The sequence below is a fragment of the Rhinoderma darwinii genome, chromosome 12, assembly GCF_050947455.1.
Source record: "Rhinoderma darwinii isolate aRhiDar2 chromosome 12, aRhiDar2.hap1, whole genome shotgun sequence".
In the NCBI taxonomy this organism is placed as follows: domain Eukaryota; kingdom Metazoa; phylum Chordata; class Amphibia; order Anura; family Rhinodermatidae; genus Rhinoderma; species Rhinoderma darwinii.
In genome coordinates, this window is record NC_134698.1 from 44,637,684 (window position 1) to 44,662,131 (window position 24,448).

The 24,448-nt window shown below is 40.0% G+C and overlaps 1 long non-coding RNA gene across 2 annotated transcripts in view; it reads right to left on the reverse strand.

The window, feature by feature from the left end:
* LOC142664547 (uncharacterized) overlaps positions 1 to 24,448 on the reverse strand; it is a 60,897-nt gene that overhangs the window by 22,423 nt on the left and 14,026 nt on the right. Inside the window, exons 3-5 of one of the 2 annotated variants that reach the window (XR_012851310.1) lie at positions 18,432 to 18,574; positions 17,475 to 17,579; positions 9,368 to 10,421 (exon numbers count right to left, since the gene is read on the reverse strand). This is a non-coding gene — a long non-coding RNA (uncharacterized LOC142664547). Of the gene's footprint in view, positions 1 to 9,367; positions 10,422 to 17,474; positions 17,580 to 18,431; positions 18,575 to 24,448 lie in introns of those variants that run through there. The other variant, XR_012851311.1, reaches the window with a different exon arrangement.

Here is a 24,448-nt window from a genome sequence, read left to right on the forward strand (position 1 = left end):
GAAACCCAGCATGTTAGTTAGGCATGACCTGTTTTTCATGAATGTTACAAGAGATTCTAAGAATATAGAGGATGAGAAACCATGGTCTGTGCATTACTCAGCTCAATTCCCTTAATACCCGTGGATGAATTCCGTCTGGGCCGGGGGCTTTATAAATATTAAATTTGCTCAGACGCAGCTGTACTTCTTCCTGTGTTAAGTCGTTAATATTGGGTGGGGAATCTTTATTATTGTCCCCCTAATAAACCTTGCTGTTGCAAAAATAAAAGTTGCTGTATGCTGGAGATCCCCTTTTAAACCACAAATTCACTGTTGAATTTTAAGTTTAACCCCTTTGTCGTAAGTATACGCCATGGAAAGCGAGTGCTTCCCGCAAAATGTTGTATACTTACGACAAATGGATGGCACCGGCTCAGAAGCTGAGTCTGTGCCATTATCCCCGGATGTTAGCTGTATCTTACAGCTGACACCCTGCTGTAATGGTGGGGACTGAAGTTAGCTTAGATCCCCACTATTAGCCCCTTAAATGCAGTGGTCAAAAGCGATGGCTGCATTAAGGGGGTTAGCAGCTCACATAGGTAGTGCAATGTATTAGAATTTTTTTTTTACAGTTTGACCTTCAAGTCCCCTAGTGGGATTAAAGAAAAGTGTAAAAAAAAGTGAATAAAAAAGTTGGAAAAAATATAATAAAAGTTTCAAGCAATAAAATAAAACACAATCGCCCTTTTTCACTTATCAAGTCCTTTATTATAGAAAAAATAAATAAACCATACATATTTGGTATCGCCGCGACTGTAACGGCCTAAACTATAAAAAATATGTTATTTAATCCACACGGTGCACGACGTAAAATAAAAACGTAAAAAACAATGTCAGAATTTCATTTTTTTGGTCACTTTGCCCTACTAAAATTGAAATAAAAAGTGATAAAAAACGTGCATGTATCCAAAAATTGTACATATAAAACTATAGCTCGTCTCACAATACATCAAGCCCTCATACAACTCCATCAAGGAGAAAATTAAACCGTTATGGTTCTTACAACTTGGCGACAGAAAAAATACATTCTTTTTACAAATGTAATTTTATTGTGCAAATAGTTGTAAAACATAAAAAAGTGCTATAAATTTGGTATCGCCGGAATCGGACTGGACCGCAGAATAAAGTTAACATGTAATTTATAACGCATGGTGAACGCTGTTTAAAAAAACCCTAAAAAAACTATGCCAGAATTGCTGTTTTGTGGTCACCTTGCTTCCCAAAAAATGGGATAAAAAGTGATCAAAAAGTCGCATGTACCCCGCAATGGTACCAATAAAAATTACAGCTCATCCCGCAAAAAAAACATCCCTTATACCACTACATCTATGAAAAAGTAAAATTAGCTAAGGCTCCAATAAGTCAGGAAATAAAAATATGCGGTTGTGCACGCCGGAGGGGAACATTTCTTCTGTTTCAAGAGGCGATTTATCGGGGCCCTAAAATTAGGGAACCAGGAAGGCGAGGGCCCAGACATATCTGCTGGAAGCGAGGGTGCCCATATTATACAAGGACAACACTTCCCAGCAAAATTCCCCAAGCTGCAAAGGTGCCGAGTGTGTACAAAAAGGGGGATAAGATAGGACATCATTTATCAGTCTGTGCAGAAAGGATTGTGTCACAGCGTAACACACATCTATGGATTTATTTATTTATTTTTTTACCCCATTATTATACCACCTGACTACATACTCTGCCTGTTTACATGGACCCCCACATTATAAACTGAAATACCAGTAATACTCCAAACAAAACTACTACCAAGCAAAATCTACGCTTCATAAGCCAAATGGCGTTCCCTCCCTTCTGAGCCCTACAGTGTACCCAAACAGCAGTTTACGTCCACATATATGGCCCCGTCATACCCTGGAGAACCCTTTTAACAATTTTTGGAGTATGTGTCTCCAGTTGCATAAACTGGGCATGACATATTTGCCACTGAATTGGCATATCTGGGGAAAAATTGTTTTTTTTTACTTTGCACAATCCGCAGCGCATTCATTTATGGAAAAGACCTGTGGGGTAAAAATGCTCACTACACCCCTTAAAAAATCCCATTTTCACTCTGCAACATTGAATGCACACTCATTTCTGGAAAACCCCTGCGGGGTTAACATGCTCGGTACACACGTAGGTGAATACCTTGAGGGGTGTCGTTTCCAAAATAGGGTCACTTCTGGGCGTTTCCACTGTTTTGGTCCCACAGTGGCTTTGCAAATGCGACATGGCCTCCGTAAACCATTCCTGCTAAATTTGAGCACCAAAAGCCAAATGGCGCTCTTTCCCTTCTAAGCCCTGCTGTGTGTGTAAACAGCCGTTTATGACCACATGTGGGGTATTGTTTTACTCGGGGGAAATTTCTTTACAAATGTTGCTTTTTCTCCTTTAGTCCCTGTGGAAATGAGACAAAATTAGCTAAACCTACATTTTCTTTGAAAGAATGTAGATTTTAATTTTCACAGCCTACTTCCAATAAATTCTACAATAAACCTGTAGGGTCAAAATGCTCTCTATACCCCTAGATAATTTCCTTGAGGGGTGTAGTTTCCAAAATGGGGTCACTTTTGGGGGATTTCCACTGTTTTGGCACCATAAGACCTCTTCAAACCTGACATAGTGCCTAAAGTATATTCTAATAAAAAGGAGGCCCCAAAATCCACTAGGTGCTCCTTTGCTTCTGAGGACTGTACTTCAATCCATTAGCACGCTAGGGCCACATGTGGGATATTTACGAAAGCTGCAGAACCTGGGCAATAAATATTGAGTTGCGTTTCTCTGGTAAAACTTTGTGTTACCCAAAAAATTGATCAAAAATGAATTTCTGCAAAAAAAATTACATTTGTAAATTTCACCTCTACATTGGTTTAATTCCTGTGAAACGTCTAAAGGGTTAAGAAACTTTCTAAATGCTGTTTTGAATACTTTCAGGGGTGATGTTTCAAAAATTGGGTGACTTATTGGGGGTTTCTAATATATAAGGCCCTAAAAGCCACTACACACCTGAACTGGTCCTTGAAAAAATAGCCTTTTGACATTTTCTTGAAAATGTGAGAAATTGCTGCTAAAGTTCTAAGCCTTGTAGCGTCCGAGAAAAAAAAAAGGATGTTCAAAAAACAATCTTAAGTAGACATATGGAGGATGTTAATTAGCAACAAGTTTGTGTCATATAACTGCCTAACTTACAAGCAGATACATTTAAATTTAGAAAAATGATAATTTTTTTAATTTTTCACTAAATTTTGGTGTTTTTCACAATTAAATACTAAATGCACCAAGCAAATTTTAACAGTAACATAAAGTCCAATGTGTCACGAGAAAACAATCTCAGAATCGCTTGGATAGGTAAAAGCATTCCGCAGTTATTACCACATAAATTGAAACGTGTCAGATTTGGAAAATGAGGCTCTGTCAGGAAGGTCAAAAGTGGCCAAAGCGGGAAGGGGTTAAAGGGAAGTTTGTACTAGAAAATTGTATATACAAAGTCACTATCATATATTCCTTATCCATAAGCCTAGCATAGGTAATCTGATCAACAGGTTGTCTCTTCAACAGAAAACACATCTTCGTCTGCTGGCAGTGGCCAAGGGAATAAAAATTATCCAGAGCTTCCCTGCTCTGTTATTCGACTAGGCCTTCTCCTAAGGTATTTATAGGGGTTGTTCTATTTGGAATCCCTTCACGTGAAACCTGCCCTGGTGATCGGCTATAATGGGTTTGACCACTGGCGTAGCTATAGGGGTCGCAGCGGTCGCAATTGCGACCAGGCCCCGGAGCCAGGGGGGCCCACGGCCCCCCGCACCACATCAATAAAAAATTGCTATAGTAACTCAGGCCGCGGGCCCCTGTTACTATAGTAACATACTTTACTTACCTTCCTGGTTCCGGATCGCAGCGGAGGTCCTGACGTCAAGGGCTGTGCGCAGCGCATGACGTCACAGCGCTATGCGCCGCGCACAGCATCGAGACGACAGAACTCCCGCCGCGGCCGAAGAGGAAGGTAAGGTTAGCCCTGACTGGCGGGGTCCGACTCCTGATTTGCGGGTCCCGGGCGACACATCAGCTATTGATGGCCTATCCTGTGGATAGGCCATCAATGTTTAGGGACTGCACAACCCCTAAGCCTACGATGTAGCAGGCTTAGGGGGCCCATGAGACAGGATCACAGATTGTGTGATCCTGTCTGCTGGGCCCTGTATCTAAGCCAATCACATGGTAGGCTTAGATACATGGCCCATGTGTGATCCTGTCTGCTGGGCCCTATATCTAAGTCAATCACATGTTAGGCTTAGATACATGGCCCATGTGTGATCCTGTCTGCTGGGCCCTGTATCTAAGCCAATCACATGGTAGGCTTAGATACATGGCCCATGTGTGATCCTGTCTGGTGGGCCCTGTATCTAAGCCTACCACACTGTAGGCTTAGATACATGGCCCATGCGTGATCCTGTCTGCTGGGCCCTGTATCTAAGCCAATCACATGGTAGGCTTAGATACATGGCCCATGCGTGATCCTGTCTGCTGGGCCCTGTATCTAAGCCTACCACACTGTAGGTTTAGATACAGGGCCCCAGCACACAGAAATCTTATACTGTATAAGATTACTGTCTGCTGGACCCTGTATCTAAGCCTACGTTGTGGTAGGCTTAGATACAGGGTCCCACAGACAGTATCACACATGGGCTCTGTATCTAAGCCTAACACATGTGTTGCTAATCATTTTTTGTGTGTTTTCTTACAGGTTCGGTCGTTGGACTACGACGGATTCCAGGACTACTTAGATGACAGCTGGTTAATGAGGTTAATGAGGGTTGTGTGGGTTTTTTTTTTATTTCAATAAAATATTTTTTCTATGTCTTTGTGGTTTTTTTTAAACTATATTACTACCGCCTTAGTAATGGCCGCCGGCTCATTGACGACGTCCATTGCTAAGGCAGGGCTTAGTGTTAGCCGGTGCAGAGGCGAACACTAACCCCCTTTATTACCCCGGTACCCACCGCCACCAGGGGTGCTGGGAAGAGCCGGGTACGATCCAGTACCTGACCATCTGTAGTGATGGTCGGCCACTGGGGTGGCCGCAGGCTGGTATTATCAGGAGGGGAAAGGCCAAAAACAGTGGCCCTTCCCACCCTGGTGATGCTAGGCTGCTGCTGCTTTATTGTATCTGGCTGGCTATGAAAAATGGGGGGGACCCCACGTCATTTAAAAAAAAATAATTGGAAAGAACGATGTGGGGTCCCCCCCAATTTTCATAACCAGCCAGATGCAACACAGCAGCAGCAGGCAGCATTACAAGGGTGGGAAGGGCCACTGTTTTTGGCCTTCCCCAGCCTAATACTACCAGCCTGCGGCCACCCCAGTGCCTGCCCGTCACTACAGAAAGTCGGGTGCTGGTTCGTACCCGGCTCTTCCCAGTACTCCTGGTGGCGGTGGGTACCGGGGTAATAATGGGGGTTAGTGTAGCCTCTGCACCGGCTAACATTAAGCCTTGCATTAGTAATAGAGGTTGTCAATCAGCCAGCGGCCATTACTAAAGCGGTGATAATAAAGTTTAAAAAGATACAAGCACATAGAAAAAATATTTTATTGAAATACAAAAACAACCCTCATTAACCATTTTATTGAGAATAAAAAAAACGCCGTCATTGAAGTCCTCGAATACGAAGTCCAACAACCGAACCTGTAAAAAAAACACAAACACACAAAAATAATCAGTAACACATAAAGAAGCAAAATTATTATTCTTACCTATCCTGGGTCCAGCGCTGGAGCCGCAATGTCAGCGAGCTGTGCCCTGTATCTAATCCAATCATGTGTGATACTGTCTGCTGAGCTGTGTATCTAATCCAATCATGTGTGATACTGTCTGCTGGGCCCTGTATCTAATCGTATCTTGTGTGATACTGTCTGCTGGGCCCTATATCTAATCCGATCATGTGTGATACTGTCTGCTGAGCCACTGTATCTAATCCTATCATGTGTGATACTGTCTGCTGAACCACTGTATCTAATCCTATCATGTGTGATACTGCCTTCTGAGCCACTGTATCTAATCCTATCATGTGTGGTACTGTCTGCTAAGCCACTGTATCTAATCCTATCATGTGTGATACTGTCTGCTGGGCCACTGTATCTAATCCTATCATGTGTGATACTGCCTTCTGAGCCACTGTATCTAATCCTATCATGTGTGATACTGTCTGCTGAGCCACTGTATCTAATCCTATCCATAGTTTATAGGGTCGTAGTGCTATAGATATACTATGCTGTCTCCTATACACACATTTTTTTTTGGGCGGACACATATGTATTGGGGCTATTTCCCCTGACATATTAAGCCCTGAGGGTATGTTCACACGGCAGCGTCCATTACGGCTGAAATTACGGTGCTGTTTTCAGGAGAAAACAGCACCGTAATTTCAGCCATAATGGCATGTGCAGGCGTCTTTCGCTGCATCCATTACGGACGTAATTGGAGCTGTTTTTCTATGGAGTCCATGGGAAACGGCTCCATTTACGTCTGAAGAAGTGACAGGAACTTCTTTGACATGGGCGTCTTTTTTACGCGCCGCCTTTTGACAGTGGCGCGTAAAAAAAAATGACCGTCGGCACAGAACATTGTAAGACCCATTCAAATGAATGGGCAGATGTTTGCCAACGCTTTTGAGCCGCATTTTCGGACGTAATTCAATGCTAAAACGCCCGAATTACGTCCGTAAATAGGGTGTGTGAACCCAGCCTTAGTGACGCCCCCGGCTGCTAGTGCTGCATTGTTGGGTCACTTAGGAGACCCAGCGATGCAGCTGAAAGCTGCGGACCGTCGGCCATGAGAAGTTTGCGGGGGGGTTTGACTGTTAAAACCCCCAGCCACCAACTGTTTTTGGGAAGCTGGGCACACATTTTGCTGCATGGGAAATGTAGTATTCCATGGGGCCCATTCAAATGTAATAATTGATCGTGCCTGCAACACGGCTCCATCAGTGACTCAGGCTGCTGCCCTGTATCTCCCCCATGCTTTTACACTAAAACTCTGTACTTAGTTACTGTGTATAAGTGCAGGTTCTGCTGAAGTTCACCAAAAAGTCAGTGCCTGTTGATATGTTTTTTCTTACAACATCAATATAACCTACGAGGAACTAAACCTCCAGTGAGAAAAAACAACAACAGGGTAATTGACATATACATACTAAGCCGTAAAAGTCACAGTAAGGGAGGAAACCTGCGGGGGGGGGGGGGACGACGACAGAAGGGCACACTATATTATTGTATGTCTAGTGCAGGGGGTGCAGGGGGTGATACATGACACATGACACATGATACATGACACATGGATTCTTTCTTTGGTGCTCTGTGTCATGCACCACCCCATCCGGCCCTGAACTAGCCATGGCATAGTGTATCAGTTTTGCACCTTTTATTAGTTGCTACTATTTCGTGTCATTATGTCATGTCATAATTTATATGTTGTTCTTGTATCCCTGCCGTCTGTTTAATGTGGGACAGTGAAAAATAAAAGTTGATAAACCCATTTCCATGGGGATGTAGAAACATGGAAGAAAGTAGTTAATCTACATTGAAATACTAAATTAGGTATTTTCAAGATTGAAGGCATGTATCTCATAAGGACCTTTTTTCCCCTACACTTGACCTTCTTGGGCTTAAGAAACTTTTTTACAATAATGTGGTTTGTTAGGGACTCTTACAATTATTTGGCAAACATCTAGACATAATTAAAGGAGCATATCAGATGCTATTTCATTTGGTCTTAGCTGATATATTACCATTTTTCATGAATATTGTATCTGGACAAGTATAGAATGCACACAAACTAAGAAAGCAGTAATAACTAATTCATTTTCCCATAAGGAGACTGACTTTAAAGACAGAAGATTGACACCCGTCTAAACTTTGGCCCCACGTTTCCCTCAAATAAAGACTCAACTACCATTATGGTGTAAGGCCATAGCAGCCATATTTATTAACAAAAATTCTCATAAATAACTTTTGCATAAATAACTTTACATAAAATACAATGTAAAATGACAGGTAATCAACAAAAACATCCTAGAAGGTATTACCCTATTCTATCTTCTCCATTTTGGGGGAAAAACGATCCTTAGAGGCAGTCTCCATTTTTTAACCCTTACCCTCCAAGTAAGGTAAAAACTCCTTACCCCTAGTCGTCCACACCAGGCCTAAGGGCACCGAATACAACTATCCAACTATTCCTGGGAGACTCCTTCCCCCAGGACTCCATTCGTTGTATTACAGCTTAAAGTCAGATACACGGCCCGTTTTCGTGCATCTGACCATAACCTTTCTGCCTCCAAGGACCCCTTCTCCCCGCTACTAACCTACTGCTATGATAAAAATAACCCCTTACTTGTACTGGGCGGGTGGGCGGGAACTGCTCTTCACTGGTACCAACTGAGGTACAATCCCCTTACCACCTCCTTTATATAACCCATCCCAGGCCCTACCCATACCCCCATCTAGTGGCCAAAATTAAATATTGCAGGCCTCCATCACTAAAATCCCACTATTCCCCATTAATGATCCTGCTACTTCTCCCATAGTCAAGCCGCACTACGGTTTCACTCAGCTCCATTGCTCTCCTTATATTTAAAATTTCAAAAGGTATTTACAGACTCTGGATCCCACCCCCTTCCTACCTTTAGACTCTCTAAACCTTTTGAGTCTGTCATGTTTCTGCGGGTATACAAAAACGTTGTAAAAAGATACCCCGCTCTCCCTGAACCCTCCTGGACTGATGTTCTGCTCCCTTTACATTCCCCTCTAACAAAGTTGCTGTCTAAAATCTATTCAGACATAATCCTCTGTGAAGCCCCCAGCAAACCCGGCTATATGCTAGCTTGGTAAATGGAACTTAATATGACCTTTGATGACCATGAATTTAAACAGATACTTTGTAGCTCCCATGCGTTCACTAGATGTGTTTGAGTTTAGGAGAACTCATTTAAAAATCTCACCTGATGGTCTAGAACCCCTGTTTAAAATTGTGGGCCCGCACAAGATCCGCACGCTCATCTCCTGAAATACTCTGTGCTGCTGTGAACTCTGCTCTTACCATTACGTGGTGACTTGCCAATCATGTGAAGGTGTTATTGAGGACAGGAGTGGAGGAGAGGTAACAGACAGAGCTACGTAATGGTAAGAGTAGAGTTCACAGCAGCACTGAATCTGCACGCTCATCTCCTGAAATACTCTGTGCTGCCTTAAACTCTGTGGACAGGTCAGGATCCTGTTTCTTTTAAAGGCTGCACTGTAGCGCAGCCTTATATAGTGGATCGAGCTGGTTCCCCAGCGGCATTTAAAAGAAACAAGATCCTGACCTGTCCACAGAGTTTAAGGCAGCGCAGCACAGAGTATTTCAGGAGAGGAGCGTGTGATTGGCTGCAGAGGCCGGTGCAGCCTGTGATTGGCTGCAGAGGCCGCTGCAGCCTGTGATTGGCTGCAGAGGCGGTCACGTGGGATGAAGCGTCATCCCTGGAGGCCGGCCTTATGATGTCATCCTGACGTGCGTGACCGCCACTACAGCCTGTGATTGGCTGCAGTGGCGACATGGATGAAATGTCATCGCTGGAAGCCGGACAGGAGGAATGTAAGTATGAACGTATTTATTTATTTTTTTATTACATTAAAATTGTATTTTCCGCGCGCCGAGCATGTACTGTCAAGGTTGCTGAAAGGGTTAGTGCAGCCCATTAATTCTATCAGCACCCTGGACAGTACCATGCTCGGCGCACGGAAATTACAGGTTCGGTCCGAATCGATCTTTTTCGTGAAATTCGGCGAACTAGCCAAACCGAACTTTTCATAAGTTCGCTCATCTCTACTAGTGACCTATGCTGGCATTGTAATAGAGAGACTGGTGTTAGTACGGTTGAAAAAATACATAATGTATGTCCATCAAGTTCAACCAAGGAATGGGCGAAAGGGAAGAGATGAAACAAAAAATTCTACACATTAACATAGGGGCTGATATTTTTTTGTTCTTGTAAGTTGAAGAAGGCAGAATAAAGAAGGCTTGTCGCATCTGGAGATTGAACTTTTTTTCTCCAGACGGAGGGAGCGCCCCCTTGTCTTTTGCGGGCGTTTTACATGGAACAGGTTTTCACTATATTTCTTGTATGGGCCATTCGTATTTTTCTATAAGTTAATCACGTCCTTCCGTAGTCGTCTCTTTTCAGGGCTAAATAGGTTTCATTATTTTAATCTTTCCTTATAACTTAGAATCTCCATGCCCCTTTGTACATTAAACCTCATTTGCCAAGTGGATGTCCAAACACTGAGTGTCTCCAAATATGGCAGTAACTTATGAACATCTTCCATAGACTGAACAATACCGCATAGCTTGGTGTCATCTGAAAAAATACAAATAGTGCTATTAATCCCATCCTGTATATCATTAATAATTACAGATGTAGCCAAGTTTATCTTGACTCTGATAACTTGCTGCAGCGTGATATCACACAACAAATGCCATTGAAAAAGTCAAGTTAAAGATTCTTGCCACTGTGTATTTAATGCATTAAGAGTCACGATAAAGATGGCTACATCTGTAAGTTGAATAATAGTGGTCCCAGCACTGAACCCTGGGGTACACCTCTTATAACCGGGGACCATTCAGAGTAGGAATCCTTGACCACAACTCTCTGGATACGGTCCTTGAGCCAATTCTCAATCTAATTACAAACTATTCTTTCTAAACCTATAGTCCTTAATTTACCCATTAGACGTCTATGACGGAGAGTGTCAAAAGCTTTTGCAAAGTCCAAAAACACAAAATCCACAGCGGCCCCTCTGTCTAGGCTTCTAGTCACCTCTTCATAAAAACAAATCAGGTTAGTTTCACAATTTCTATTCTTCGTAAATCCGTGCTGGCTGTCACTTGTAATACTATTTTTTGTCATATACTCCTGTAGATAGTCCCTCAAACATTTTCCCCACGATGGATTTTAAGCTTACTGGTCTATAATTACCCGGGGAAGAACCAGAGCCCTTTTTTAAAATAGACACCACATTTGCCCTGCGCCAGTCCCTTGGCACTATACCAGTCACTAGAGAATCTCTGAATAATAGGAACATAGGAACAGAGGAACAGAAATAACTGAACTAAATTCTTTAAGAACTCTAGGGTGTAACCCATCTGGTCCCGGGGCCTTGTGCACATTTATTTTATTTAACTTTAATTGGACCATATCTACATTCAGCCAATTCAGTATATCAACTGATACATTAACAGCACTGGCACCGCCTACATCAGCTGCTCTTTCTTCTGTTGTATATACAGAGCTGAAGAACCCATTTAGTAACGCTGCCTTCTCTTGATCCCCTGTGACCAACTCCCCGTTACCATTATCTAGGGGTCCTACATGTTCAGACCTTGGCTTTTTTGCATTTATATTCTTGAATAATTTTTTGGGATTTGTTTTACTATCCTTGGCCACCTTCCTTTCATTTTGTATTTTTGCTGATTTTATTATTTTTTGACAGATTTTATTAGGCTGGCTATAATTTACAAAGGCTACAGCTGTACCCTCAGATTTGAATTTTTCAAATGCCCTTTTTTTTTGTCATATATTGCCCTTTTACAGAAGGTGTAAGCCATGTGGGGTTTAATTATAGTCGTCTATACTTGTTACCTATAGGAATACATTTTTCACTATAATTATACAAAGTAGAATTTAAGATCTCCCATTTATCATTTGTACGATTATTTTACAATAGTTGTTCCCAGTCTATATCCTGAAATGCAGGCCAAAATAACGAGTCAGCCGGGCAAGCAAACAATAAAATGGGACCATTCTAACCTGTATGATTCATGTTTACTTCTGTGGCATCCCTTGGGCAAATGCCTGCCAGGTTCTGTTTACATTCGATTTTTAGGATCCACCAACAAAAAACAAATGTTTATGGGCAGCTTAAATAGATCTCTGTTATACTCTATTCTAACAAGATATGACAGAAGGGTCCCAATGAACACTAATGGATCCCACTGATAATATGGTTTTCCAGTGTTTGGTATGGTATGAATTGTTCAGTCTATGGAAAAAGAATAAACAAAGGCACACAAAGATACAACTACAACTCACGGCAGTCCAAGTGGAGAGGGACAGGGGTTCCCTATTTTAGTGGTTGGCGGAGGTACAAGCAGATGGACACACAGCAATCTAACATTTATCACTAATACTATGGATAGTTGATAAGTGTTATTGTTGGTTAACCCCATTAAAAATATTCATGGTGTAATGATTGCTTCATACAAACCATGTAGTGCTCTGTGATTACTATTAATGTGTGTGCGTGTGTGTGTGTGTGTGTGTGTGTGTGCGCATGTGTGTGTGTGTGTGTGTGCGTGTATGTGCGTATTTGTGTCTGTATCTGTATATGTGTCTGTATGTGTATATGTGTGTGTGTATGTTTGTGTGTGTGTGTATGTTTGTGTGTGTGTGTTTATGTGTGTGTTTATGTGTGTGTGTGTGTGTGTGTGTGTGTATGTGTGTGTATTTGTGTGTGTGTGTCGTCGCACATTTATTCCTTGAGGCATACTCAGTCGCATATCTCAATGACTTGTGATGGTTTGTAATTAACACTAGAGGGTACATTACTTTGAAGGATAATGGAATTTTATGTTGGGTTATTAAGAGATTCGTGTTGTCTGCGGATCACTATAAATTTAGTAGAAACATATTGTAATTATTCACATGTTTTATGCTATAAATGCTAGAAAAAAATAGTGTTAAAACATACTAGAAATAGTGGAGTGTGCAAAGCAGCAATGAACTGCAGCTTCTTCTTCTCCTACTCATCAGGGTTGTGCTCCCAGTGATAAACTTAATATGTATCACCTCAAGGAAGGATTAGAAATATATTGAAAGATATTAAAAAATGTTAAAGGCTCATGCACACATCTTAGCTGTGTGTGCGGGCCCTGTACGGCGGTACACAGAGTCCCTGCTGTATTACCTGTAGGCATTTTGTGTGCCTTTGTATGATGCCCCTATGAAGCACCTTATTCTAAACTAGAAACAACACCTCAATAAAACAGCATGGAGTGGTACTTGCCGCCATTTTTTTTTATTTGTGCCCCCACATTAAATCGCTGGGTCACGGAGGTAGAGTATGGACCCATAGCAGGCTATATAAGTCCTATATGGGAGATATTTTTTCCAAATAAATGTGAACTTAAGAATAAGCTACAGCTATGAGGGGGGGGGGGGCAGAAAATGAGAAGTAATCTTAGAGAGTTTTTTTTTAACTTAAAGGGAGTCTGCCCTTAGTTTTGTCCCTCCTAAACTGCGGACACCACTAAATAGCTATAGGGAAAATCAGCGCCAACAAACCTCTATTACATATCTTAGTTCCTTCAGAAGTGCAAAAAAGTACTTTTATTCTATGTGCTGTTCCATTGAGAGCTGTCAGTCAGCTGCAGAGTGGAGGGGGATGGGGTTATAGTTAAGGATGCCAGACACAGCGGATACTTGCAATCTAATCTGCATACAGCGCATGAGAGAAAAAAAGTACTTTTTTTACATTTATAGTAGAAGAAAGATATGTAATAGAGGTATGTTGGGACTGCTTTCCCTTATATCTAACTAGCCGCATCAGCGGTTTAGGGGGGACAAATCTGATGACAGACTCCCTTCATGAGAGGATAGCTGGGATCAGTCTTCCAGCTAATATAGGAAACAAATAAACAAGGAACACTGAATTTAATATTACATAATGTAGACACATGTTTATTCTATATTCCACAGTCACCGGTTAGAAATATTATTTAAATATATTGAAAAGAGACAGATTACATGGACCCCTAATGCGTTTCTATCTGTTATTGACGTTCAAAAATTAAAGGAAGTATGTAAAATGCAGATATTTTTTAGCAAGATACATCCTCCGCAGCAGAGAATTGTTCAGTGTTGTGTATGCCCTAGAAACGCTCACATACCAAACAGCTGCAGTCATGTGTTACATTAAACTAGATATAGTGCCGCAAGGAAGGATAATACCAGATTCAAGAGTGTCATCAATGTGTCATGAAGCTATAAACCCTTCCTGTATAGAACTTCAAAACATATCTCTGATGACCACCTTGGCCTCATTTTTCTTTCCTGATTACTGGCGGGTGTATTAACCAGGAGGTCATTTTAGTTTCAGGCTGTATTTCTGTCATATCCTCAGTTCTCACTTGATACTCACTCGTCTCCTGTCTTCATACATGATATTTGTGAGAGAGCAAAGACACACGATATGTGTAAAATAAGATGCTGCTTTCTATCTCTTCCAAGCACAAATCAGTCAGGACTTTCAGTCTTTCCACAACTACCAGCTTGTCCACTTGATCCTGGATGGCAGGCAGAGCCGCAGCTGGTACTGACTTTATGCACCACGTTCCCAAATATGTTCCCTTGGGAGAAACAGAGGTTTTGTGGAATGTCAATTACAGAGCCAGGACCAGTTTATGTCGCCAGAGGAGCTATGATTAATTGTACACTTGGTGCTCTTTAGTTTAAGTAAGATTCCCGGGCCTGTGTTATCAAGGGCAGATTCAGGTCGCCCGGAGAATATCTAGAGAAGGATTTCTTTAGTTGCTTGAGCTATACTTAGGAATACTATTTGTCCTGCAGGTTTTATTTCATTAATTCTTTTTTACTGATCACCATCTGAGAACCAACGGTTCACATTTTATGACTAGAGCACTCTAGTTATCATGATAATCTATTTCACCTGCTCAGAGCCTGTTCATGCAAATACATATAATACTATTGCATTATATATTGTATATTTTGCAAATAACCCATAGGACTAGAGATAGAGAATAGAATGAAATTCATCTGTACAAGTTTATTTTAAGAAGGGTCTGACTTTCTTTTTAAGAATGTCTGCATTAACAGACCAGAATAATTATATATTATTAAACTGGCCATAAACATTTGATAAACTCCGGCGAACCTGAAAATTTCTGTGTGATCAGCCGACTTCTAATGTGAAGGGCGTGTTCGAGGAATCTGGATGCGGTTTATTTTGTTCCTTTCCCTATTGAAATAAACATGCGGACTTGTCCTGGCTGGGCATGTTTATGGTGGAGTTGGGTGAAATAGATGTTGGCTGAACAAGCATTCAGTCAACAGATATTGCATGTGGAGAAAGTAGGAGAAGGAAAATAATTAAAGATTCAAGTCAAGAAGTGGAGGATAAGATGCTGGTTAGAGAGGGAAAGAGAGCAGGGATGAAAGGATTGTCAAACAAAGTAAATAAGTAGGATGGAAAGATAATACAAAAAAATATATATGTATATATATATATATATATATATATATATATATATTGATGCAAGAGCTTTCAGAAGACAGTGGTGTCGACTTACTAGATACATAATCACTTCTAAATATGGTACACCAAACAATGAGTATTAATATTTAGTTACAAAGTTAGATTTAACCGTATTAGTGAATTAGTCTGGTGTTCAGGTGATATAATGTAACTGTTAGAGCAAATATATATAAGAATCCAGAAATAGAATGATAGCCAGTTAGCGTCCACCTACAGAAAAAAAATAGCAGAACTGCTGCTGGCTATCCCCCCCCCTCCCCCATACCATAAGTCTCCCGGTTATAAAGTCAAGAAGCTGCTCAAACCTTGGACAAGAGTCAACACAGCAAGTACTTCAGAATGGCATCTGTCAAAAAGGCTACTGGATGACCAAGTCTCGCTCACCTGCTATGTAAGATATGCAATATGACTCTGGAATATCTAATGTAATTGGACATTGTTATACAGTACATAGTATATAAATGTGATCCTCTGTACATCTCAAAGGAATATACTTGCCATAGGGACTGAAATAGGACTGCATATCAAGACTCAATGTAAAATAAAAAAAATGATGTTAAACTTTCTTGTCATGGTGGATCCAGGGCCTATGAGAACAGTAGGCATGTGCCTATACATGGCCCTGGTAGAAGTGTATCCGCTGAAAGGAAGACAATCTGTGGCTACAGGTTCCTGAGATCCAGTACTGAGTAGAGCTGTAATACTATATGTATTTTATAACTATGATAGAAGATCCAATATCACATTTTAGTAGCTCATGATACGAATTTATCACCCTTTTATTCAGTATATATTTACTACTTCAGTACATACATTACTTCAGCAAGCTTGTATATGATGTATATATATATATATATATATATATATATATATATATAGTCAAATGCAAAAACACCCCCCCCCCCTTTCCCACATGCTTACTGGAAAAAATTTCAATTCCCTTTATATGCTCATGTGTAACAGTTCACAGCCTTTGAAATTACATTGAATGTTCTTACTATAATTACTCTGATGTAAAAAATGATGAGACAGCATTCATGATAAGGTTTGTCTGTTCAGATTCTTCCCTTAATTATTAAGATATAAAATAAGCAGTATTTAATGTGGAGCAACCCAAGTCTGCTAGTGTGCTGTCCGTCCTAAAAAATTACCTAGCTACTTTATTTGCACTAAAATAAATATCAATTTACATAGTATTATAGTAAAATGTAGTAATTCATGCCAGGGGTTATCAAAAACCTGCATTGTAGTATAATATTATTACTGAACATGCATGACAATAATAATAATAATAATAATAATAATAATAATAATAATAATAATAATCTTATTTTTTCATATTTTATTTAATTTTTACTACTATTAATAATAAAAATATTCAATAATATTGATGAAAAAGGCTTATCCCACCTCCAAAAATATTTCCTATGCAAAAACACGATACTATTTTAATTTATTTAACTCTTATAGTTTTGTTTTTAGTGTTTTCGACAGTAGAATTTTATCTCTGACAATTACTAATGTTACATTCAACAAAAAAATATTTAAAATCTGTTCAATTTCGAAAATTATTTGTTTCAATAAAATGGAATTCGTATGTGTGCACTTGTTTTCTTTAGATTTACTTCTTAAATACAGTCATAAAAAACACATGCTACAATCAACATAAACCGCTCGCCCGTATAACTCTATTTTTCTTTTCTGTCTTGAATATTTATTGCGAATATATTAAAAAATTCTGCTCATCTGCCCTAATTTCCCTTATTTTATATTTGCTAATGGTCTGCTATTTTTGGTTAAATCCCTGTTAGACTGAGGGGTGTCTTTAATGTCATTTCAGGATGAGGTTGGGGTACAGTATGCTTCTATATTATCCCAGTTTTGAGATCAGGGAGGATGCCATACATGAAATAAATATTATCCAGGTCTATCTGTTTTTTAGTACATGTCACGGTTACGTGATGCCAGCGCTAGACTCAAAATACAATTTACAAAAGACTTGGCATCTTTCTAAATTGCTGTTTGCATTGCATCTTTAGCCTAAATGAAATAACTCTTTCTTGGAAACTTCGCATTTTTACCTTGGACTTCTTGTGCCTGAAACTATTTCATTGTCAGTGATAATTTAATATAACATTCTCTCCGTAGCTCCGAGTACATTGAATACATTGTCTTGCTCCAGACATCTGCATGAATACGAAAGAGATTTATTTCCAGCATAATCATGAAATGGTGGCAGCATAATATATATGTTACTCTTGGATAAGGAACAAAAAAACACAGAACCTGATTTTCTAATCCTGGAGTTGTCAATGATTTCAGGTAGGAAGATAAAAGATAGTAGACTAGTGAGAAAAATATATATGGGATTTAAATAGTTTATTCGTCTGCCACTGTAAAGACAGGGAAATAGATAGTGTGGAAAAATTAAAGAGCTTTAAGAAATAGAATGGAGTTAGTCCAAAGAAACATGTAACATACAGTAAATATGAGTCTTTAAATATATGACCAATATTATACATCATCTATAATTCATCGTTCACTTTACATGGCTTAAGAAGATATAATATAGTATTACAATTAAACGATGGTAGTAAGATTGTCATATATTTCAGATAATATATAGCTATATGGTGCCATAACTTTGCATTATATATGCAAGACACACAATGGTGATCAATCTATAATAATTATAAATACATGAAATTTAGGAATTACGTGTGGCAAAAGCATCAGCCAAAATAGATGTTTATATACTTAAAAGTACGTAAGTGAAAATGAAAATACAATTCTTAAGTGGGTTGTATATGTTCATGCGAGTACTGTCTATAAAGCAGGGCGTGTATATATCCCTGCTGTTGTAATATTCACCGCATTGAAAAGCGTTCTCAGAGAGGAGATCTCAGGGGCCAGTACTTAGACACTGATTTTATTTTTTTGTATCTGCATCAGCACCAATTGTCCATGAAGAGAAACTGTCTGGATGAAATACATACATAGATTTTACATGTATACCTTCTCTTAATCCAATATCGTACCTTATATGTGAACTGCTCTGCATGTAGGAACTGTGCGGATGTGGATAAGAACAAACCCTGTAAATAGTGGCTGAACTACAGCCATTGCAGATTTTGCAGTCACTCCGGGCCCCTGGTGCTTAAGGGGATTGAACATCTCATTGCTGCATAAGAGAAAAGCAGTACTATAAAGAGGTAGTACAGAGGGGTGATGTCTTATGCATATTTCAGTTTTATAATCTATGTAGATCCTATACATTGCATACAATGGGACATGAAAGGACTCTGGTCCAGATGTTGCACTTAGGATCAGGAGCTGTCAACTACACCCCCGCCTGTGTTCGAGTAGGGGCCCCTGCAAATATCCTCTCATGGAGGACTATCAAATATTACATCAATACCTATAAGCTCCAAGCCAGACAGAAAACCTGTTTCTGCAATAACATCCATATATATCAACACTGGAAATAGAATACCTATCAAGACATATATAGACAATAAATCTAGAATGTAAATCACCAATAGTACAAATATAGCACTAGCCAATATATCAAAAAATATCTTTATTAGAATATATAATAAAAACACATGTAGACCATCACACAAAATATAAACAACAACACATAATAAAAATGTGGTAATGGTATGAGGAGTCACAATGCATCACATTAAATATACATGTGCTAGGGCGGTATAATATATAGACAAACACTATACAATAGACACCTCTTAAATTACCATTATATAGATACATAAACACTGAATAGGGAGTATAGGTATTGAATTGCATGGGGCAATGTACTGCCCATTGTTAAAACGGGCAGCACACTGGCGAGAAACACGCTCATGTGAATTGCTTTGGACTGGGGTTCCTTGGGCCCACCAGAGGAGATGATTCTGAGGGTGCATCCTCCATTGATATAGAACATGCACATGTCCACTTTTCATTTCATCATAGTCCTTGTTGTTATCATTGCGTACACAGGACATATCATCAAGGTCTAATAGGTAATTTGTGAATCATCGCTTAAGAAATAGACCCTAGTGGCAAGTGATTGGCTCCAAAGAGCTCGTCTTCTGCCAGATCTTTAAGGCCCACAATTGTGTTAAAGCCTGGGCCGGACCACCGGAGGATCCTCTGGTTCTCTGTTAGGCTTGTCCAACCCTGCGTGTGAATAAGGACTGTGGACCTGCAGGGAAGTTATGCAGGTGATTATCAGATTGCTTTTGCTTGGATAATAAATTTATGTCAGCAAACTACTTTGAAATAATTGTTTTTATGTGGTGTGAGGGTTTAGCATCAGGAGAGGTTGGTACAGCGGTTTCTTAGTAGCCAGAGACAGGGACACCGTGCATTAAAGTTCATAACAGGGCTTTGCCTGTGTTTTATTCTTGTCAAAGAAACAGCCTCTTGTACAACAAGGCAAAATACAAAATAAATCCTGCTCGTCTGAGCACTAACTAAACAAGATATTATCTAACTATACCAAGTGCCTTCCTACCAGGCACTGGACACAAAGTAACACAGGTCTTTACTCACATAGAATACAGGCTACTCCAGACATAGTAGTCTCCGGTCTGAGTCAGGGGTGAGACTCACACACTGTGTCTGCACCTTTTTATACACAGGCTGCAGGTGCAGCTAATTGAGCAGCAGCCTTGTCCTACAAACAGAGATGGACTAGGGATTGGGGAACCCACCCTGCTCTTCCCCAATCCAACTCCAGGCCCTTTTTCTGGCTTTTCCTTAAGCCGAGATTGTAAAGCTAGAGCTTTCTATTGAAAAAAATACTCATTCCCTGGAGCCTAGGATACATATGACAGGATTCTAGGGGAAATGTACCTTCCCTCAATGACTTTACCTGTCACTGTCTCACAGTGGCTATAACGGTAAAGCTTTACTTTAAAATTAGAATTGTGTCAGATTAATTTGTAGCTTGGGTGTAAAAATAAGAATGTGTAATCCCTGTTTGTTTTTTTGTTGATTTTTTGAGAGTAAGGGATACAAAGATTTTAATTTGCCAATACATGTTGAAACCGGATTGTCATTTTACTCAGGTTACTTTTTTCTTATTATTGTCACCAGAAATGTATTTAACAATCAGGGGTATTGAGTGCAGCATTTTTGCCCTTAAGCAATTGTAAACATTTATACAAATACTCTTTTAAAAGCAAAGCACGTACAATGCTATGCAACTGTAATATTTGATAGAGAATATCTATCTAGACATATATAGACAATAAATCTAGAATGTAAATCACCAATAGTACAAGTATAGCACTAGCCAATATATCAAAAAATATCTTTATTAGAATATGAAATAAAAACACACGTAGACCATCACACAAAATATAAAAAACAACACATAATAAACATGTGGTAGTGGTATGAGGGGTCACAATGCACCACATTAAATATACATGTGCTAGGGCGGTATAATATATAGACAGACACTATACAAAAGACACCTCTTAAATTACCATTATATAGATACATAAACACTGAATAGGGAGTATAGGTAAAGAGGTGAAACCACGATCAAAGATCCAAAATCATGTCAAATACCAACCCATATTTTGCATGTTTGCCCCTCAATAAGACAAAGCACAGACCATGACCAAACACCCCGACGCACATTTCGCCGTCAGCTTTTTCAAGGGGTAATGGTCAGTGAGGAGTCTTGGGCTTAAATAGGAGGAACAGAATCATGTGTTCCAATCAGGAAGTACCCTGTGTATCACAACCAGGTGTAGTATAAACGAGTCATATTGGATTGAAATATCTTGTGAGTAGCTCACATGTAAAAACATGCAGCGCCGCCATGATCACATCCCCCCGAAACAGCAGTGAGGCAGAGGACACATATTCATGTGCACCCGTATCACCAAACGGTGCCAGGGGGAGGGAAAAACAGGGCGGCACATACACAGCATACAAGTGCCTGCGGCCATTTGAAGAGAGGGCAAAATTGCCAGAATAATACATACTAGTTAAACTTGTTAGCACAGCGCTGCCATGATCTCGTCACCCCGGAACAGCAGGGAGGCGGGCACCGCATATCCATGCGTACCCACATCTCCATGCTGCGCCGGGGGGAGGAGAGCAGGGTGGCGCATACACGACACAAGCGCTTGCGGCCATTTTAAGAAAGAGCAAAGTTGCCAGGACAATGCTTACTAGTTGATATCATTAGCACAGTGCCGCCATGATCCCCTAATCCCGGAACAGCAAGGAGGCAGGCAACGCGAATCCATGCATACCCACGTCTCCACACTGCGCAGGGAGGAGCGGAGCAGGACGGCGTGAATATGTCACAAGGATACATATGGTCATATTGCATAAGGGCAAAATTTGCCCATAGTATACATATTGAGCTCTCCATACGAACGTAAATATCCACCACTATAGGTCAAGATAAAGGAGAAACACAATATATCACAAACAAATATGAATAAAGGTTTTACAAAATTTTCAAGGGACATATAAAAATTGATTAGACCACATATATCAAAATAGACTATTAAAAAAACATCATCTTTATCAATATAATATTTGTGTATGAAAATATATCATCATAACTGTATATGAATACATCGAGCATCCTCAATTCTAATGAAATCTTTTTTTCACAGAGGTGGAGGTTTGTATGTTAAGTTTTCATTGCCACTTATCCACGTGTGGTCACGATTTGGGTATTTTTATTTTATATATATTTTCTTTTGATTCACTTTATTAATTTTTACTTTATATATTATATTATTATTATTAGATTTATATACTTTTTATGACTATATGGAGAATTCTCTGAATTGAGGATCCTCGATGTATTTATATACAGTTATGATGATATATTTTCATAGACAAATATTATATTGATATAGATGATGTTTTTTTAATAGACTATTTTGATGTATGCGGTCTAATAAAATTGTACATGTCCCTTGAAAATTTTGTATTTGTCTGTGACATATTGTGTTTCTCCTTTATCTTGATCTTTACGTTCGTATGGAGAGCTCAATATGTATACTATGGGCAAATTTTGCCCTTATGCAATATGGCCATATGTATCCTTGTGACATATTGACGCCGTCCTGCTCCGCTCCTCCCTGTGCAGCGTGAAGACGTGGGTATGCTTGGATTTGCGTTGCCCGCCTCCTTGATGTTCCGGGATGACGGGATCATGGCGGCGCTAATGGTATCAACTAGTAAGCATTGTCCTGGCAACTTTGCCCTTTCGTGTATGCGCCGCCCTACTCTCCTCCCCCCGGCGCAGCATGGAGACGTGGGTACGCATGGAGGATATGCGGTGCCTGCCTCCCTGCTGTTCCGGGGTGACGAGATCATGGCAGCGCTGTGCTAACACGTTTAACTAGTATGTATTATTCTGGCAATTTTGCCCTCTCTTCAAATGGCCGCAGGCACTTGTATGCTGTGTATGCGCCGCCCTGTTTTAGACCTTCCCCCGGCGCCGTGTGGTGATGCGGGCGCACATGAATATGTGTCCTCCGCCTCCCTGATGTTCCGGGAGGATTTGAACATGGTGGCGCTGCATATTTTTACATGTGAGCTACTCACAAGGTATTTCAATTCAATATGACTCGTTTATACTACACCTGGTTGTGATACACAGGGTACTTCCTGATTGGAACACATGATTCTGTTCCTCCTATTTAAGCCCAAGACTCCTCACTGACCATTACCCCTTGAAAAAGCTGACGGCGAAACGTGCGTCGGGCTGTTTGGTCATGGTCTGTGGTTTGTCTAATTGAGGGGCAAACATGCAAAATATGGGTTGGTATTTGACATGATTTTGGATCTTTGATCGTGGTTTCACGTCTTTACCTATACTCCCTATTCAGTGTTTATGTATCTATATAATGGTAATTTAAGAGGTGTCTTTTGCATAGTGTCTGTCTATATATTATACCGCCCTAGCACATGTATATTTAATGTGGTGCATTGTGACCCCTCATACCACTACCACATTATTTTTATGTTTTTTTTTTTATATTTTGTGTGATGGTCTGCATGTGTTTCTTATTACATATTCTAATAAAGATTTTTTTGATATATTGGCTAGTGCTATACTTGTACTATTGGTGATTTACATTCTAGATTTATTGTCTATATATGTCTTGATAGATATTCTCTATCAAATATTACAGTTGCATAGCATTGTACGTGCTTTGCTTTTAAAAGAGTATTTGTATAAATGATTACAATTGCTTAAGGGCAAAAATGCTGCACTCAATCCCCCTGATTGTTAAATACATTTCCGGTGACAATAAAAAGAAAAAAGTAACCTGAGTAAAATTACAATCCGGTTTCAACATGTATTGGCAAATTAAAATCTTTGTATCCCTTACTCTCAAAAAATCAACAAAAGAACAAACACGAATTACACATTCTTATTTTTACACCCAAGCTACAAGTTAACCCGACACAAATTCTAATTTTAAAGTAAAGCTTTACCGTTATAGCCACATAAAAACAATTATTTCAAAGTAGTTTGCTGACATTCATTTATTATCCAAGCAAAAGCAATCTTATAATCACCTGCATAACTTCCCTGCAGGTCCACAGTCCTTATTCACATGCAGGGTTGGAGGGGCCTACCAGAGGATCCTTTGGTGGTCCAGCCCAGGCTTTAACACAATTATGGGCCTTAAAGGTCTAGCAGGAGACAAACCCATTTGGAGCTCTTTGGAGCCAATCACTTGCCACTAGGGTCTATTTCTTAAGCGATGATCAACAAATTACCTTATTGATGATATGTCCTGTGTACACAATGATAACAACAAGGACTATGATAAAATGAAAAGTGGACATGTGCATGTTCTATATAGATGGAGGATGGGCCCTCATCTCCTCTGGTGGGCCCAAGGAACCCCAGTCCGAAGCAATTCACAAGAGCGTGTTTCTCACCAGTGTGCTGTCCATTTTAACAATGGGCAGTACACTGCCCCATGCAATTCAATGGGGCTATTCGCACATCCGTGTTTTTTCACGCAGCGTGTGTCTGTTGCGAGAAACTCAC